This window comes from Gopherus evgoodei, chromosome 7, assembly GCF_007399415.2.
Source record: "Gopherus evgoodei ecotype Sinaloan lineage chromosome 7, rGopEvg1_v1.p, whole genome shotgun sequence".
NCBI lineage: Eukaryota > Metazoa > Chordata > Testudines > Testudinidae > Gopherus > Gopherus evgoodei.
In genome coordinates, this window is record NC_044328.1 from 71,485,166 (window position 1) to 71,503,762 (window position 18,597).

Here is an 18,597-nt window from a genome sequence, read left to right on the forward strand (position 1 = left end):
ACAGTTTTTCCATGGTCCCTGCCAGGAAATTAGACCCTGAATCTGTAAGGATGTCAGAGGGCCAACCTACCCTGGCAAAGATGTCTGTTAGGGCCAGGCACACAGTGTTAGCCCTGGTGTTGCCTAGAGCTACTGCTTCTGGCCATCGGGTAGCAAAGTCCACTAAAGTCAGTACATACTGCTTTCCTCTGGGCGTCTTTTTTGGGAAAGGGCCCAGAATATCCACAGCTACTCGCTGAAATGGGACCTCAATTATGGGGAGTGGCTGGAGAGGGGCCTTGACCTGGTCTTGAGCCTTTCCCACTCTTTGGCATACCTCACAAGACCGGACATACTTGGCAACATCCTTGCCCATCCCCTCCCAGTGGAAGGACTTCCCCAACCGGTCTTTGGTTCTGTTCACCCCAGCATGGCCACTGGGATGATCATGGGCTAAGCTTAAGAGCTTCCCCCGGTACTTAGTTGGAACCACCAACTGTTTTTGCGGCTGCCATTCTTCCCGGTGTCCACCAGAAAGAATTTCCTTGTATAAAAGTCCTTGGTCTATAACAAACCGGGATCGATTAGAAGAGCTGAGAGGCGGTGGGTTGCTCCGTGCCGCCGCCCAAGCTTTCTGAAGGCTGTCATCTGCTTCCTGCTCAGTCTGGAACTGTTCCCTTGAGGCTGGGGTCACCAGTTCTTCCTCAGACTGTGGACTTGGGCTTGGTCCCTCTGGAAGCGATGTAGGTGATGGGGTTGTTTCCGTTGCTGGTGAACCGCTCTCCGCTGGTGCACCTGAGGGTATTTCAGGCTCTGGCTGAGCCTTTTGGGTATGGCTGTCTGTTGCTTCTGCCAGTTCTGGCTCGCTGGCGCACTCTGGCGTTGAGTTTGAAGATGTGGTTGCACTTGCTGGTGCTGGTTGCTGTTCCAGTTCCGGGCCTGGGACTGGAGATGCTGTGGCTGTTTCAGTGGTAGGCATGGAATCCGGGTCCACTACCTCTGTCTGGGTCTCTGGTAACACAAACGGGGCCTCTGTGGACGGATCAGGAACAGGAATGGGTCTGGAAGCTTGCCTGGTTTGGCTACGTGTAACCATTCCCACTCTCTTGACCCGCCTCACCTGGTTGGCCAAGTCTTCCCCCAGTAGCATGGGGATAGGATAATTGTCATAGACTGCAAAAGTCCACATTCCTGACCAGCCTTTGTACTGGACAGGCAGTTGAGCTGTAGGCAAGTCTACAGCTTGTGACATGAAGGGGTAAATTGTAACTTTGGCCTTTGGGTTGATGAATTTGGGGTCTACGAAGGGTTGGTGGATAGCTGACACTTGTGCCCCCATGTCTCTCCACGCAGTAACCTTCTTTCCGCCCACTCTCAAATTTTCCCTTCGCTCCAAGGGTATTTGAGAGGCATCCGGGCCTGGGGATCTTTGGTGTGATGGTGGTGTAATGAATTGCACTCGCATGGTGTTCTTTGGACCGTTGGCCTTGATATGTCCCAGTTCATTACACTTAAAGCATCTTCCATCTGATGGGTCACTGGGCCGAGGTGAGTTACTGGAGACTGGTGAGGTGGAAGGGTAGGGTGTCAGTGGCTTTACTTGGGTGGTATGTGGGGTCTTTGGCTGTCCTCGGTTGTAGGGTTTATGGTCTGTGTGCCCCCTGGGGTAATCGTTCCCCTTGACAGTAGCTTTCTTGCTTTCTGCCAGTTCCATCCATTTGGCTCCAATCTCCCCCGCCTCAGCGAGATCTTTGGGTTTTCCATCTTGTATGTACCGTGTGATGTCTTCAGGAACACCATCCAAGAACTGCTCCATTTGTATGAGGAGGTGCAGTTCTTCCAAGGTTTGAACGTTGTTTCCTGTTATCCAGGCCTCATAGTTTTTTGCAATGTAGTAGGCGTGTTTGGGAAATGACACCTCTGGTTTCCACTTTTGGGTTCTGAAGCGCCGACGGGCATGATCTGGGGTTATCCCCATTCTGTATCTGGCCTTGGTTTGAAAAAGTTTATAGTCATTCATTTGCTGCTTAGGCATTTCAGCTGCCACCTCTGCTAAAGGTCCACTGAGCTGTGACCTTAATTCTACCATGTACTGGTCTTCGGGGATGCTGTACCCAAGACAGGCTCTTTCAAAATTTTCCAAGAAGGCCTCGGTGTCATCACCTGCCTTGTAGGTGGGAAATTTCCTGTGCTGTGGAGCAATAATTGGCGCCGGGTTGTTAGGGTTGGCTGGCACATGCAGCCCAGCTTTTGCCAAGTCCAGTTCATGTTTTCTCTGTTTTTCCTTCTCTTCATTCTCTTTTTGTTGTTTTTCCATTTCTTTTTGTTGTTTTTCCATTTCTTTTTGGTGTTTTTCCATGTCTCGGCGGTGGGCCAACTCTTCTTCTGCTTGTTTCCTTCGGTAGGCCACCTCTTCTTCTTCTAGTTTTCTTTTGTGTGCTGCCTCTTTGGCTGCCTGTTCTCTTTGGTAGGCTGCCTGTTCTCTTTGGTAGGCTGCCTCTCTGATCTGTTCTTCTCTTTCTTTCATCTCCATCTCATTTTGTTTTATTTCCAGTTGTCACTTGTGTTCAGCTTCTCTGATTTGTTCTTCAGCCTCAATTTTTGCCTTAGAAGTCATGGTTCCTGTTTTCTTGGGTTGGGGTGCCCTCCGGTGTTTATCTTCTGAACTGCAGGCTCTGTTGCCTCCTGGAGTCTGCCTAGCAACAGTGCCTTTAGCTAATCTTCAATGTTAAGTAAACCTGAAAAACCACTTTATTTGCATTTATATAGTGCTGGTAATGACTCTCAATGGGAGTGCTATTGTGTGACAAAAGACTCTTAATAGCACCTTAATGGCTTCTTGCTTAACATGCAAGCCACAAACTGCCAGAGAGAGCAGAAAAAAAAAATTCTCTCTGGTTCCCTTTTAAAACCAAACTGTTTCTCTCTGCTAAAAAGCCCTTAGCAGAGAAAAGAAAAATATAATATTCCTACTGGCTTCTGGATTCTGTCTATCTCCCAACCGCTGCTACACCATGTCATAACTTTAGTCCCAGATTTGGACCTTAGCGTCCAAAATATGGGGGTTAGCATGAAAACCTCCAAGCTTAGCTACCAGCTTGGACCTGGTACTTTCTGCCACCACCCAAAAAATTAGAGTGTTTTGGGGCACTCTGGTCCCCCTGAAAAACCTTCCCTGGGGACCCCAAGACCCAAATCCCTTGAGTCTCACAACAAAGGGAAATAATCCTTTTCCCCCCACTCCTGCATCAAAAATCAGCTCACCTGCCACCTTTGACACGTGTGCTGTAGGTTGCCGACCCCTGCTTTTTACACTAGTAAGGAGATGAGCATATTACAGTTGTTGGAGGGCTCTTATCAGGAGTAACAGGCTATAGGAAAGTCAGTCAACATTTTTTGTTTCTCTGATGAAAACTGGCCCACTCCCTGCCTCAAACCAAACCTGTCACTAATAATTGTCAACAACTTAATTTTCTGTTTTTGGCTAAGATATTGATTTTTTTAAAAAAATAATATTGAAATTGGATTCAGGATTGTTAGCAAGAATTTTTGGCAAACAAAGTTATTAAATGACAATCTAAATGGCAACACAGTACTGCTTTCATGCTTGGCTCACCCCCCAGCCCGCTGGTCCAACAGCTGCAGTAGAGGAGGAGATAGGTGGAAAACTGCAGGACCCCAAAATCCACCTCTTGGGGTGCAGAGTGGCAACAGCAGCAGCAAACACTCAGGTCCAATCACACGCCAATGGGCACCACCACCAGACTTATGGACCATGGTGAAGTTAGCACAGCATCTGATCTCAGGGACAGGGCACCCATGGAGCCACAGCAGCTCATCCTGCCCTGTGAGGCTCCCCCCGGATGAGATGGATAGCTGGCAGCTGCCAGCCCGGGGGAGAGGCACTCCCCAGATAGGGTGGCCAGATCCAGATGTCCTGATTTTATAGGGCCAGTCCCAATATTTGGGGCTTTGTCTTATATAGGCACCAATTACCCCCATCTAGAGTGACCAGACAGAAAGTGTGTAAAATCAGGACAGGGATGGGTGAGGGTGGGGGGGTAAAAGGAGCCTATATAAGAAAAAGACCCCAAAATTGGGACTGTCCCTATAAAATAGGGATATCTGCTCACCCTACCCCAATCCCGATTTTTCACACATCTGGCTAACCCCATCCAAACCCTGTGTGACATTCCAATCCTGGCTCGCTGCCGAGGAAGTGAGTTACTTTCACTTTCATTCCTCAGCAAGCAGCCAGCCTCCCCTCCTCCCACCTACCCCCAGCACCTCGTTCAACCCAGCCCTGATGGAGGGGAGGGAGGAGAGAGAGAGGGATGCTCCTGGGGAGGAGGGAGAAAGAAGGGGGTGCTCCGTGGGGCAGAGGAGAGAAGAATGGATGTTATGGGAGACAACAAAGGATACTGGTTCCAGAGCCACAGCCTCACCTGACCTCAGCAGGGGGGAAAAAGTCACACTCACAGGTGAGCTCCTTTCCCAACCCCTACCCCTTCCCCTTCCCAGAGACCCCAGCAGCCAATCCCGTCCCTCAGACTGTGCTGCATTCGGCTCTCTCTAGGACCCAGCAGCCCTGCTTCTACACTGTCTGGGCTGCCTGCAGCGTGGTGCCCCCAGGCAGTGTGAGGCCCTACGCTGTTGCCTATTCTGCCTATGCCTAAGGACGGCCCTGGTGAGGACAAAGTCACAAAGTTCAGCCACCAGGTTAGCTGTGACATTATCGGGGATACTGTTCCTCATAGCTTGTAGTCCATCTTTGTATAGAATATTGGTGTAGAGGGCTTCTACATCCATAGGGGACAGGATGGTGTTTTCTAGAAGATCACCGATGGATTGTAGTTTCCTCAGGAAGTCAGTGGTGTCTCGAAGATAGCTGGGAATGCTGGTAGCATAAGGCCTGAGGAAAGAGTCCACATAGCCAGACAATCCTGATGTTAGCGTGCCAATGCCTGAGATGATGGGGCGTCCAGGATTTCCAGGTTTATGGCTCTTAGGTAGCAAATAGAATACCCCTGGTCGAGGTTCTAGGCATATGTCTATACAGATTTGTTCCTGTGCTTTGTCAGGGAGTTTTTTTAGCAGATGGTATAGTTTCTTTAGGTAATCCTCAGTGGGATCAGAGGATAATGGCCTGTAGAATGTGTGTTATAGAGCTGTCTAGCAGCGTCTTGGTCATATTCCAATTTCTTCATGATGACAACGGCGCCTCCTTTGTCAGCCTTTTTAATTATGATGTCAGAGCTGTTTCTGAGGCTGTAGGTGGCATTGTGTTCAGCATGGCTGAGGTTATGAGGCAAGTGATGTTGTCTTTCCACAATTTCAGCCTTTGCACGTTGACGGAAGCAGTCTATGTAGAAGTCCAGTCTGTTGTTTCGACCATCCGGAGGAGTCCACGCAGAACCCTCGTTTTTGAGTGCTGGTAGGGAGGCTTCTGTGGGTTAGTATGCTGCTCAGAGGTATGTTGGAAATATTCTTTGAATCAGAGACGTCGAAAGAAGAATTCTAGGTCACCACAGAATCCCTCAGACAGAGACAAGCACCTACAAGATCTCTAACAAGCATTCTTAAAACTACAATACCCACCTGCTGAAGTGAAAAAACAGATTGCCAGAGCCAGACGAGTACCCAGAAGTCACCTCCTACAAGACAGGCACAACAAAGAAAATAACAGAACACCACTAGCTGTCACCTTCAGCCCCCAACTAAAACCTCTCCAGCGCATCATCAAAGATCTACAACCTATCCTGAAAGATGATCTCTCACTCTCACAGATCTTGGGGGACAGACCTGTCCTCGCTTACAGACAACCCCCCCAATCTGAAGCAAATACTCACCAACAACCACACATCACTGAACAAAAACACTAACCCAGGAACCTACCCTTGCAACAAAGCCCGATGCCAACTCTGTCCACATATCTATTCAAGTGACATCATCATAGGACCTAATTACATCAGCCATACCATCAGGGGCTCATTCACCCGTACATCTAATGTGATATATGCCATCATGTGCCAGCAATGCCCCTCTGCCACGTACATTGGCCAAACCAGACAGTCTCTACGCAAAAGAATTAATGGACACAAGTCTGACATCAGGAATCATAACACTCAAAAACCAGTAGGAGAACACTTTAACCTTTCTGGTCATTCAGTGACAGACCTGCAGGGCAATTTTGCAACAGAAAAGCTTCAAAAACAGACTCCAGCGAGAAACTGCTGAGCTGGAACTGATATGCATACTAGATACAATCACCTTAGGTTTAAATAGGGAATGTCTGAGCCATTACAAACATTGAATCTATCTCCCCTTGTAAGTATTCTCATACTTCTTATCAAACTGTCTGTACTGGGCTATCTTGATTATCACTTCAAAAGGTTTTTTTTCCCCTTACTTAATTGGCCTCTTGGAGTTGGTAAGGAAACTCCCACCTTTTCATGCTCTCTGTATGTGTGCATATATATCTCCTCAGATATATCTCCTCAATATATGTTCCATTCCATGCATCCGAAGAAGTGGGCTGTAGCCCACGAAAGCTTATGCTCAAATAAATTTGTTAGTCTCTAAGGTGCCACAAGTACTCCTGTTCTTTTTGCAGATACAGACTAACACAGCTGCTACTCTGAAGCTTAACTTTCAAACGCCTGAGCAGCAAATGTAACTTTTCTTGTCTGCATAGTAAACACTGGCATTATTATCTGTTTGAATAATCAAAGTAGTGCTTTCTGTGACTTCTTGGTTGCAAATATTTGAACTTCTTCCTGCTGAAGGTCCACAGTCTGGGCCAGCTCATGCTCTGTTGAGATGGTTGCAAGGCCGACCAGCCTCTCCTGTGTCATTGTGGAGCGTAGATGTGTTTTTATTAACCTCAGCTTGGAGAAGCTGTGTCCTACACTGGCAACTGTTACAGGAGGTGTTAGAAGTATGTGCAGAGCAACAAAAGCATTTGGAAAGAGGGTGGTCATCTTATTTGTGCACATATATTCCAGAATAGCCTTTGGAGTTGATCCTGCTGAAATGTATCTTGAAAGGGCTTTCAGTTCATCACCTACATCAGTCGCATCAATATCGCGCATGTCATCATGTGTCAACACTGTCTCTAGTGCCCTGCATTGCTGGTGTAGGTCGTCTTCATGTATAGCGATGAGTTTTGGAATATCATACAACATCCCAAATATACTGCTGTGTTCCTTGAGCTGCATGAAACATTCTTCAACTGACTGTATTGCACAATCTAGCACCTGGTTAAAGAATTCAACTTTGAATTTTTGTTTGGGGTCTCTTATGGGATTATCCTGTGCCTCATAATCAAAATGTCATCTTCTTTGGTGACTCTTGTATTCTTGAATGGCTTGGAAAATAGCTTCAGTGTGAAGTTCTTCTGCCAATATCTGTGCTTTCTTCAGAATGTTTTGAAATCCCTCATCTGACTGGTAAGACTGTAAGGATGACTTTGCTTTGTCCAGTTGTTCCATTGCTCCAGATATATCAAGGTCAACACCTTGGAGTCTCTTGCTTACAACATTTATTTCAAACAGTATGTCATGCCAGAACACTAAGCCACACAGAAATTTGAAATTATGTATGTTTCTTGTGATTCCATTTCCGTCTGCCACTGTTCTCCCATGAACAGTTCCTGTCATAGCACTGTCCTCCATAATGGCATCTGTCTTCCCAATTTTGTTTTTGATAGGCTTTATTACCTCCACTCAACTTTCCGAGCATGTGGCACTCAGTGGTTTCAGGGTCAGAGAGGATGTTCCCAGATGTTGCTTCAAAATTTGCCATTGATGAGTTGATGCAGAGAAAAATACATAGATGCTTTGAATTACATTTAAAAAATTCAGCAGCCTCACTGGAAGCTGATGCTGTATCACCTACCACCACGTTCAGTGAATGAGAACTGCATGGAACAAAATAAGCTTGAGGGTTTAACTCTTGGATCCATGTCTGCACTCCCCTGTTCTTTCCTCTCACATTGGCACCATTATCATAGCCCTGACCTCTCATGTCAGCTATTGCAATGTCTGTATCTTCCAGTTTTTTAAGAAGCACATTTGTCATACCAGCTCCTGTAGTATCAATATCAATAAATTCTAGAAAATGCTCTCTGACAGTCACCATTGCAGGGACATTTTCACTGGGTTCTGTTGTTGTTACAAAACACACCATTAAAGTCATTTGTTCCATGTGGCTGATGTCAGGTGTGCAGTGCAGAATAGCAGAGTAATATCTTGCTGACTTCAGATCTGCCACAACCTTCTGTTTGGCTTTATTGCCAGTAACTGTATGATCTCATTTTGAATTGTTTTTCCAAGGTAGTGGTCTGTGTACATTTCTTGGGTGGTGACTCTTCTTAGATGCTCCTGGAGTACAGCATCAAACGCAGCCATCAGCTGCATAATTTTAAGGAAGTTTCCATTGTTTGGCACATGTAGCTGATCTGAAGTGCCACGCAGTGCTAGGTTTTCGGTAGCAAGCATTCTCACAATGACAATGAGCCTTTTCAGAACATTTTGCCAGTAAATGCAATCTTCTCCTGATGCTGATCATCTATGGTGGCCTTTAACCTGAGTCACATCTCATGCTTTTTCCACCTATGAAATGCTCTCTGGTGATTTGCTGCATTCTCATGGCATGCCAGATTTCTAACCAGATTTGTCCAGTCCTTTGTTCCTGTAGAACCCAATGTGGCTGGAACACTAGGCTGGAAGAGTTTGCAGCAAAACTCATATGCAGCATTCTGCGTTTTTGAGTACATGAGCCATGGCCTCTCTGCTTTTTCTCATCATTGGGGATTTCACGCCAGTAATGTGTTGGATGGAAATTTCACCTGCCTGCAGAGTGCTCTGAAGCTGGAATGAGCTAATTCCTAGAAGTCACCAGCAGGAGGCGCCGCATGGGTGAGTCTGCACATCTACAAGATTCTATTCCAAGTGTGATGACTCCAGTTACCTTTGTTAGTCCAGAGTTTATCTTGTTAACTCAGAGGAACTGACAGCTCCTATTGGCTATTTGCTTGTACCCACTTTTGCTGTATACAATATAAAAGGCGAGGATCCACTTTTCCTTTCTTTTATCTTGTCAGAATCCAGAATAATTGCTACACTCTGCAATGGAAGCTCTGGGAGCAACAGAACCTGGCGGTTTTCCTGGTGGTTTGTATCTCTTCCCTTCTTTTCCTTTCGGCATGGAGAAAGATGTCTGGAAGTGGGAAGCTGCCTCCTGGGCCTGTTGCTTTTCCCATCATAGAGGGCATGCTGCAGCTGAATATGAAGAACTTACCCAACATGTAGAGGAGGTAAGGGTGTTTTTTCGGTATCAGTTGTTGGGTTGTAGGTGGACATTAAGCAGAGCCTGGCTCAAGCCTAGCCTGTTGACAATTCCACATCAACTCAAATTTCAACTTATTTTTTCACTAAACAATTTATCTTGGGTGCTAGATGTAAACTGTTCGGGATAAGGTACTGCTCATATTAAAGGGGATCTTATTCACCTCTAATCCAGAGTGCCCCTCGCAGCTGCACTGCAGTGGATACAAGTGATCACAGGGTGGGGACAGCGCTCTGGTTGGTTATGTAAGGAAATGGCAGTGGTGAGCCTTGGGTTCTCTTCCTACCTCTGCTACAGACTCCAGGTGTGCTCTTGGCCATATCACTTAACCCCCTTGTTCCTTAATTTTTCCATCTGTAAAATTGCTCTAATGATATTTGCCTGCCTTACAAAATGATGGTAAGGCAGAAACTGCAGCTCAGCTTTGAAGAAATGACATTGTAGTGCTGCATGTTCTGGCATTTTAATGAGCTCTTAAAACACAGCCTGGGATTGGATAGACAGGTTGGATTCTTTCCTTCTCGCAAATCATCACAAATAATGAGGGTTGTACAGGGAAAATTCTGCCCCCAATCACAGCTGTTCACCTTCATTCTCTTCTCATCATGCACTGAGATACAGATGTGTTTGTCTGTTGATTTGTACAGGTGTAATCAATTGGAAATTGAACATTAATTCTGCTGGTGATATGAAAGGGGAAACAGAATCTCACTTTTCTCTCTTTGGCTTTGCAAGGCTAACAAGAGTAAAACAAAGGGGAAACTCTGTCCTGTCATCATAAAATCAGCTGCCATGACTGAATAAACACAGGCAGCATTTCTGTGGAGTTAAAGTGTCATTTTTATATAGCGCTCAAGGTCACCATTGAAAAGCCCCATATTAATGTAGTCTGCTCTCATAATGAAATAATTCGATCTGTGTTTTACAATTATCTTGGGAAGGCATAAACATATCTATAGGGGACAGTGTTAAAAATATATTAAGATAAAGTGAAGAACTGAAAAGTCAGGAAGTCCCAGATCCTCCAAGATATGTTGGCCTCTAACTCTTATAGAAATCAATGGAGTTAGTGTCCTAAATACTATACCTTGGAGGGTCTGGGCTGAAATAGCCAAGTCTGGACAATGATCAGTAGTATAACTTGTCTAGTATTAACTCAGTGGCATAAGAGCACTTTCATCAGTTTGTAATCTGATCTACACACATTCTTATTTATAATTAAGTGGATCTAAATTAAAACTTACTGGTCTTTTGTGTTAAACTTTTACAGCTCAGTGCAAAGTATGGCCCAATTTTCACAATACACTTAGGCTCAGAATGGGTTGTGGTGCTGTGTGGATATGAGATTGTGAAGGAAGCTCTGATCGGTTTCAGGGATGAGTTCAGTGGAAGAGAAAGTATGCCAATATTCGAAAAATCCGCCAAGGGAAGAGGTACCTTTCAACTAACTTCAGCATATAGAGGAGAACACAGTTGCAACGACAAAAGGGACACAGCTGGAGTTTCATTCATACAGTAATAAAAATTGGATAAATAGTCTTGGTTTCAGGAAAGAGCCCGTTCCCTGTTGCGCTACTGTTGCTCAGAATTTGACATTCATGTGTGTACCCCAGAACTTGACAGTACAGCAGTCAGCCATTTTGTATGTTCAGCCATTGCTAGTTGAAAACCAAATATCACATAGATAGGAATAATCTCAGGCCTCTGTGAGACAAGGGCAGACAGCTGCATACTTGCAGTTTGCTAATCAGAATGGGAGAATGGGATAGAAAGTTACAGAGGAAAGTGAGTGCCTTGGTTTTAGGTGCCCCTGACATATTGTTGCTATGGCTAGAAATAATCAGAAATGTTTTGAGCTAATGAGTAGTTTGTTGAAATTAGAAGAACTGAGGACCCAGCAGAGGTTTTTATGTTGACCTACTAGGAGTTACTATAGGTTATGTGCTTTGTTATAGTTAGTTATAAAAGATTTGGTAAAAGTAAATACCTTAGATCAGTTCGTGGGAGCTTTCCTCTGGGAAAGGAGTTGACATCTAAACTCCTTATCATCTGGATGGAAAGAGGGCCGCTGGAAGTCTGGTTGGTGATTACTCAAAATCATCTCAGATTGTGGGTAACTATATCTTGGATGTTCCAAACCTATTGCTTATGTCTGTGTGCTTAATATCTAATAAATCATAGATTTAGATAAGAGCATGCTTATATCAATAATTTATCAGATGGAATTGCTGTGTTCTCATTGATTTATTCCTGACACTGCCTGGAGTGAAACAGTTAAGTTACCACAGTTTTGGGTTCTGAAAACCTTGGGTAACACCACTGGTTCACTGACATGAATGGTTCCGAGCACGTCACTACAGGTTTATGACCGGTAATGGCCAGGCCAATCTGCTTTAGTAGGCCCAGAATACAGCCAGGAAAGCAGGGCTGGAGAGGCCAAGAGGGTCAGAACAAACCATGAATTTCTATCCTGTTCCTCCCCTGTCCTCACTAATTAGGTATATCCCATAAGCAGTGAAAGATTATTTGTATTATTATTTTATTTAGTTGTCTCAGTTTTTAAGATTCTTTAGTAGTGAGGAAAAAATAAATATGGAAGTGCCAAGAGGTCCTTTTCAGGAAGTCTTTTATCTTATTTCTGCATTAAGTGAAGTGTAGTTACATAAGAATCACAGTGACTGTGAAAACATCCTTCAGTATAGTTACTTGATTACACTGGAAGAATGACACTTGAACATTACTGAGGTTGTAAAGTCAAGCACTCAGAAGTTAGGAGATGCTAGAATTAAGATTCCCTATGCAACTGCACAGACGTCTGAGTTAATGGAGTAACTGAGAGCAGCAGTAGCAGCTTGTCATTTTGTTATACCAATTATATTAGACCAATAAAAACCAGCAGGATCTTATTAAAAGGGACAAGACATTTGTCATATTTATTGTAAATACTATAATAAAACAAAAGATAACAGTAAACAACGTTGTTTGGCTACTTATTCCTATTACTACTTCTATTACTACTTATTTCTTATACACACACACACACACACACACACATATATATATATATATATATATATATATACACACTCATTCGCATGATCATTCATACAAGTTCTGTATAGATGTTATAGTTATCAGCCTAAACATTGCTTGTGACAGAATACTGGCCAGGTATCCTGTACATAAGAGTGGAGCCGAGTCCAGGTCAGGTGCGCACCTGATGCTTCTGGAGGGTGGTAGCAGAACCAGAGACTCAAAGTCCTTATTCTTCAGAGTCCAGTTTTATAGGATTTTATCCCTATGTCAGTCCATGAGAGTTGCTTCATTCTGCTGCTGTTAAATCAATCAGCAGATGGCTGGCTCCATGTTGTCAGATGTTTGTTTTTCCTTCCTTTGAGGTAGTGGGATGGATTCCAGTTTGCCCTCCCCAGGTCATCTGGCTGATCCCACTTGACACCTTCTTTGGCAGACACTGAATTCTTCAGGCTGGTAACTCTCTAAGCATTCATTCATTCATTCTTTAAACTAGGCACTCATTCACATACATTCTTTATCTTAATCCCATCTATTTCACTGTCTCTTTACCTTTCGGGGTGTTACCAATTTATGTGAGACTCCCTGTCTTTTATCATTCAAAAATTAAGTGAGATGAAAACTTACAGAGGGTGGGGGTCTCTATCTATGTACTAGAACAGCTACTGTTTTGGCTTACCACGGTGATTACAAAGTAGTAATTATACAGTTTTGCCTGAGGCACAGAGTCAATTGACGGCTCGCGTGCTGAGTCAATTAACCAATTAACAGCTTACAGCGGCCGTTACAAAGTAAAGTAGGGACTACAAAGTGTCACTTAGAGAACGGGCACTTAGAGTCAATTAACGTTTAACCAGTTTTATAGAAAGTATTTCTTTGAGCAGGCTTCACACAGACACAACTGGTGGCTTGCAGGTTAGAGGTTAAATCTCAGGAATCACATTTATTTCTAATATAAACCTTTAGTTATAAAGTATCAATTAACAATAAATCATTTCTAACAATAAATCATTTTTCATATAAACCATGTCTAATATAAACCTTCTTTAATATCCTTATATAATCCCCCTTTTGACACTACGATATACATATACCGCTAGTGTCACATTCTATGTAACCTGTTTAAAAGAAGGTACTGTAAGGCAACATGGGTTTGTGATTCCAATCTATTGTACATCCTTTTTATCCAAAAGCACATGCTAAACATTCCAATAATACAAATACAATTCAATACCAAGACAACTATCAAGGGATGTAGCATTACTGATAGGATGCCAGTGGTGGCTGGGGACCATCCAAAGAATATATTATACCAGTGATAAGTTGTTTGTTTCTCTGCAGTGGCAATCCTTAACATGTCCCCATTGTCATGTATAATATGAATAGTCCGATTTCCTACTTGGTCATTTGTCTGTTCTAAAAATTTGGTTACTTCTTTGCTTTTAGTTAGGCTATTAGTAAGGTCTTGCCATCTAATTCCAAGGTCAATTGAGAAGAAGGCCAGCTCAGCTGTTAGTGTTAGCTGAGACTTTTTTGGCCGTGGTAAATAGTGTGATTTTTAGTAAAAACAGTACTAACATTGCATTTACATTCATTTACTACGAGGCTGCTAACACTCCCATCTTTCCAAAATATGTGGATACATACACATTGTCCATTGTACAGTACTTTGGTGTCATTATCCAATTCATCCCACATACATGATCCCAATGAAACATTTTTACTACAAGGCTCTGGGGCAACAGGTAAGGTGAGGCATACTCACTTTTGAGGAGTCCATTTGGTACAACCTCTAGTGTCCAATAGTTTTCCTCCCTCTCCGGCCCACTGGTTCGAGGTCCAAGGCAGTCAGAATGATCCCATGTGTAATATGGGGAGTGGGTTAACCTTCCACACCTTTGCCTCTAGACACTGTTGATGTGCTATTTTTACAATTATTTCCCCAATTAACAAGTCTGGTTTCACAGTGCTAGAAACATATTGCATCCAATCGTATTGGTAAGTATTGAACAGAGATTTTTTCCTTTGTTTTAACAAATGCATGAAAACCTTAATATCACCCGATATTACCCAGAACATTTTGTGTTGCAAAGTAGATAGGGCAAGTATCTGCATTTCAGTGCAGCCCATAGTTATGGCAGTGTAATTTCATATTTCTAAATTTCTTATGTAGTAGCCAGGTGGTAATATTAAGCCATTGCCACAGATTCCATCTGGCTATTAGGTTACCTAGACCAATTTGGACCAGGTCTACATTGGCGTGTACTAGTGTTTGTAGAAGACTGTCCTGTAGTTGAGCCAGGGAGCTTAATTTGTTCTTAATAGTTTCCAAGTCCATAGAGCTGGCAAGTCCTGCTCCTGCTCCAAATCCACCTAGCATAGTGTCCATAATATCTCTTTTAGTTCTGGGATGTGGTGTATCTGAGGGGGGACAATTTGTATGTCCTCATCCAGGCTTGCAGTATAGGGCGTGAAAAAGGCTTCTTGCACTTTGGTTCTACTTTTGAGACATTTAATCTTGTCCAGTCCATGTCAATTTTCACTTCTACCAGCAGGGGGCTCACTAAAACTTTTACAGGAGCAGTCTGGATATTAAATAAAGCTGGTTTTGCCACTTTTAACGGGGTGTTTCTTATAAACACATGCTCTTTTTCCCATGTCCAATCACACCCATCAGGGAAGAGCATTGTATGTGCGTGGTTTGGGCAGTAGACTATGATTACTGTTATAAGGGTTCCTGATGTGACGAATCCTTCCCATACATAGGGGAGTGAGGGGTAGTCTGAAAGCATCATGGTATCTCCTGTATACCCTTCTGTTCGCACCCCTACCATCCAATGTTTTTCCCAGCCTACGGGGACTGAGATATTTGCTTGTAGCCTGAGTTCCCCTTCCCCAACATATACATGAGTTTCCCCTAAAGGTGTTATTGTCAGATTAGTGTTCAAATCAACCCGTTTTAGGTGTATATCTGGTGGGTGTGTTGGGGTCCATGATATGTTGTCTATGTGTGAGTTGTTGTGTACGAGTAATGCGGTGAGATTGTTTTACCTTGTCCCAGGTATACTGGAGCATGGATAGCTTTGTTAGAGTTTGGCGTGGGTGTGCCCGAGTGTGTTCTTTGGAGATAGGTAGCATCTTTATCATCGGGATTAGGGCAAATGTTGTGATCCAAACCAAGAACTGCTGCTGCTGTGTGTTCCATTTTGCTGGAGTCATCGTTTTGTCTGGTTTCCCACTGCCCTTAAAAAAATTAAAATAAAGCGGAAGTAAGGTTAGAACCGGCTGTCTCAGCAACTGCATTTCATGCCCGATAGTTCTGCAGGGATAAAGATACACCGTGTCCACGGCGGTGTGTGGTATCTGGAAATATAGTTGCAACAGATTAAAATTAGTTTGTGCAAACAACTTCATTTGTGAAATGTGAACCCACTTTAATTTACCATTTTTGTCTATGCGGTAAATGAGAGGGCTGAGGCGATCCACTATGGAGTAGGGACCGGTCTCAGAGGTAGGAATGGAGTCAAAAGTAGCTTCTACCTCACCTTTTATTAAAGACCGGTCCATTTTGACTCCAGTGTGTGATCCTTTTTGCCCAACTTCAAATACATTACCTGATCCCCTGGTTCCCACAGTAGGGAATCCCCATTCTTATTCTGATCCATTTTTGTATTCATGAGCTCAATGGCTTGGCTTCTCCTATGCTGCAGGGTGGCTTTGTCTTCCTGCAACTGTTTTAACCACTGCAAGTGCTCATGAGTTGCAAGCGGATTGTTCGGCTCTGTGTCTGCTGCTTGTTCTGGGTTGATGACCAACCTCATTGCCTGTCTGAAGAGGATCTGGTATGGCTGGATCTTAGCTGTCAGCTTGTTACTGCTGCGAATGGCTGCTAATATTAGAGGCAGTTTTTTTTATAGACTCAAAGACTTTAGGGTCAGAAGGGACCAATGTGATAATCTAGTCTGACCTCCTGCACAAAGCAGGCCACAGAACCCGACCCATCCACTTCTATAACAAACCCCTAACCTATGTCCGAGTTATTGAAGTCTTCAAATTGTGGTTTGAAGACCTCAAGCTGCAGAGAATCCACCAGCAAGTGACCTGTGCCCTATGCTGCAGAGGAAGGTGAAAAACCTCCAGGGTCTCTGCCAATCTGCTCCGGAGGAAAATTCCTTCCCGACCCCAAATATGGCGATCAGCTAAACCCTGAGCATGTGGGCAAGACTCACCAGCCAGCACTCAGGAAAAAATTCGCTGCAGTAACTCAGATCCCATCACATCCAACATCCCATCACAGACCACTGGGCATATTTATCTGCTGATAATCAAAGATCAGTTGCCAAAATTAAACTATCCCATCATACCATCCCTTCCATAAACTTATCAAGCTTAGTCTTAAAGCCAGATATGTCTTTTGCCCCCACTACTCCCCTTGGAAGGCTGTTCCAGAACTTCACTCCTCTAATGCTTAGAAACCTTCGTCTAATTTCAAGTCTAAACTTCCTAGTGTCCAGTTTATACCCATTTGTTCTTGTGTCTACATTGGTACTAAGTTTAAATAATTCCTCTCCCTCCCTAACATTAATCCCTCTGATATATTTATAAAGAGCAAGCATATCCCCCCTTAGCCTTCTTTTGGCTAGACTAAGAACCTGATTGTTTTTTTTTTTATTCTGGTGAGACCCCAGGGGACTGGGTCTGGATCCACCAGGGAATTGGTGGGGAGAAAGGAGGGAAGGGGGAGAGAAAGGCTAATGTTCTCTCTGTGTTAGAATTACTTTCTCTCTCAGGGAGAGTCTGGGAGGGGGAGACAGAAGGAGAGGGGAAGGTGAATTTTCCTCTCTGTTTTAAGATTCAAGGAGTTTGAATCACAGTGATCTTCCAGGGTAACCCAGGGAGGGGAAGTCTGGGAGAGGCAACGGTGAGGGAAAGGATTTACTTTCCTTGTGTTAAGATCCAGAGGGACTGGGTCTTGGGGGTCCCCGGGCAAGGTTTTGGGGGTGGGGGTGAACCGGAGTGTACTAGGCACTGGAATTCCTGGTTGGTGGCAGCGCTACAAGTACTAAGCTGGTAATTGAGCTTAGAGGAATTCATGCTGGTAACCCATATTTTGGACGCTAAGGTTCAGAGTGGGGGTTTATACCATGACAGGGGGTGCTTGGGCTTGGGCTTTCTCTGTTCTAGTGTGACTGCTGGACATATATGTTTAGTCCCCTTTTCAAAAAGAGCATGTGTCAGTATGTTAGGTTTTGATACTGTGTCAGCCTGGACTCCTCTGTTTACTAGTGTTAGAGTCCATTGTGTCATTCGGCTGTTGGACACCCTGCCTCTTATTAGTTTTCCAGATAGGATGTATTTTAGAGGCGTATGTGTACTTTGTATTGTAATTGGGGCACTGCCGGTAAGTGGCTCGAAAGACTGAACGGCCCATATGGCTGTTAGGCATTCATGTTCACAGGCGTCAAAATTTAGTTCAACTCCCTGTAGTTTTTTTAGACTCATAAGCCACAGGTACCAATGTTTGGTTTTCATTTTGTTGCAAGAGAGTAGCCGCCATAGACACCTCATTAGCTGCTACCTGGATGACAAATGGTTTAGATTTATCCGGGAAGCGTAAAGCAGGGGCTGTTAGGGCTTTTTGCTTCAGGATATTTAAAGCGTTCTCCTGGTCTGGACCCCATTCCCAATGCATCTTCTTTTTTAGCAGTTTCTATAAAGGAAGCGTAATCTCTGCATATTTATAGACATGGAGTCATAGAAAGTTAAATCTGCCCAGCAAAACCCTTAAGGAGTAGGCGTTGGCATTTCAATTAAAGCCCGTACCTTCCTTTGATCTACCTGTCTACCCTCCTGGCCAATGATAATACCTAGGTAGACGACCTGGGTTTGCACCAATTGTGCTTTTTCCAGGCTTATCTTGAAGCCAATGTCCTGGATCAATGCAAGGACGTCCTCTGTAAGTCTTTGCACCTGTGCCTCGAGTTGGCCAAAAGCCAAAATATCATCCACATAGGAATAGAGAAGTGGTCAGTCAGAGGGACTTAACTGGTCCAGCATATCTACCACATGTCTGTGGGCGATAGCTAGAGAGTCTTGGAATCCTTGGGTAGGTGCTGAAATGTGTACTGCTGGTCTCTGACGGTGAAGGCAAACCGGTCCTGTGAATCAGGATGTAATGGGATGGCAAAGAAACACCCAGATCTATAACTGAAAAATACCTGGAGGTGGCTTGCACCT

The 18,597-nt window shown here is 44.1% G+C and overlaps 1 pseudogene; it reads left to right on the plus strand.

Moving 5' to 3' along the window:
- Window positions 1-9,109: 9,109 nt before the first annotated feature.
- The window catches only part of LOC115655599, a 133,898-nt pseudogene continuing 124,410 nt past the window's right edge, over window positions 9,110-18,597 (plus strand).